The 1,357-nt window shown below is 47.5% G+C and overlaps 1 pseudogene; it reads left to right on the forward strand.

The window, feature by feature from the left end:
- The first annotated feature begins 414 nt into the window (after positions 1–414).
- Positions 415–982, forward strand: LOC118632105 (annotated as a pseudogene).
- The last annotated feature ends 375 nt before the right edge of the window (positions 983–1,357 follow it).

Consider the following 1,357-nt stretch of genomic DNA (forward strand, 5'->3'; position numbering starts at 1 on the left):
AAGACATGGAAAGACCCCAAAATCTCACCTTGAGTTTATACCTATGGTTAGCACAAGCCTGGTGTTTGGTTCTCTCTCTCTCTCTTCCTCTCTCTCTCTCTCTCTCTCTCTCTCGCTTTCTCTCTTTCCCTCTCTCTCTCTCTCTCTCTCTCTTATTCCTGGCATTCAAGGAATTCTCTAATCAAAAAATTAACTGAACACAAGCTAAACAGAATTTAGTGACCACATACAAAAAGGCATACCATCAAAAAATAGTTTGGAAAAGTCACCAAACAAATGGACTACTATAGTCTTCAACAATTAGTAAAACAACAAAATCTGGAGTAAAGATGGCAGGGAATCTGATTTCCAGAGATACCACTTTAGAATATTCAAAAGACCATTTTTCAGCATGCAGCCAGTGAGACGACGGCCATGGTGTCAGTGCTGAACATGATGATGCTGGAGAATCCAAGCCCTTTCAACAGCCCATTCCATTTCGAGATCAGCTTCTAGTGCTATGAGGCTTTGGCAGGCAACATTTATGTTGGCTCAGCTGAGAATGAGGAGTTTGACCAAACCCTGGACTGGTGCTGGTTGGCCCTACTCCAGTGAGGAGACACATGTTTGTCATTCTGGTCGATGCCCTCAATCCATCCCTCACCCCTGAGAATGATGCCATTGATGTGGCTATGCACCCACTATAGACAGAAGTTCATCTGCTTAGGTTACTACATCAACAATGAGTAACCAATCAGAGCTGCGGGAGAACCTGCCCCCAGAGTCAGACTTCTCTCAGTGCCAAGGAAACATCACAGCTTTGAATCCTCGGGTGACCCATTTCCACTTCACCTGGGAACACAATACAGACAGGCTGGAGGCCACAGAGAACCAGGACCTGCCCTAAGCTGCAGCCTCCTTATCAAAGGCACTCTTGTCACAGGTTTGGGGCTCCCTTGCTGCATCCCCGGATTCCCTTGAGAACTCCATGAACTGCATCTAACTGGGGAACCCCAGACCCTACCTGGGCCCAGCCAGGACTATGCCAGTCTCTGACACATCTGGAGGAGACAGTCAGGCTTCCTGGAGAGTCCTATGGGGCCATCTGGGAGACTTTGAGGCCATCAGCTACAGTCAGGCCTGTCAAATGTGCCCCCAAAGAAAGAACGGGCCTCGGGTCTCTCCCAGCCACAGTTCAGAAGGGTTATTTCACCTTCATGCCCAGGTCTATAAGAAGTAGGTACTTCAGTTCTTAATTCTCTCTAACTTTTGTTCATTCTCTCTTCCACACACAGGCCATTATAGTACCATCCTCCCCATAGAGTACTGTTGACTCAGAGATCTTCCCACAAACCTCCCAGGCCAGCCTTGAGACTTT

The sequence above is a fragment of the Molossus molossus genome, unplaced genomic scaffold (genome assembly GCF_014108415.1).
Source record: "Molossus molossus isolate mMolMol1 unplaced genomic scaffold, mMolMol1.p scaffold_m16_p_17, whole genome shotgun sequence".
Lineage (NCBI taxonomy): Eukaryota > Metazoa > Chordata > Mammalia > Chiroptera > Molossidae > Molossus > Molossus molossus.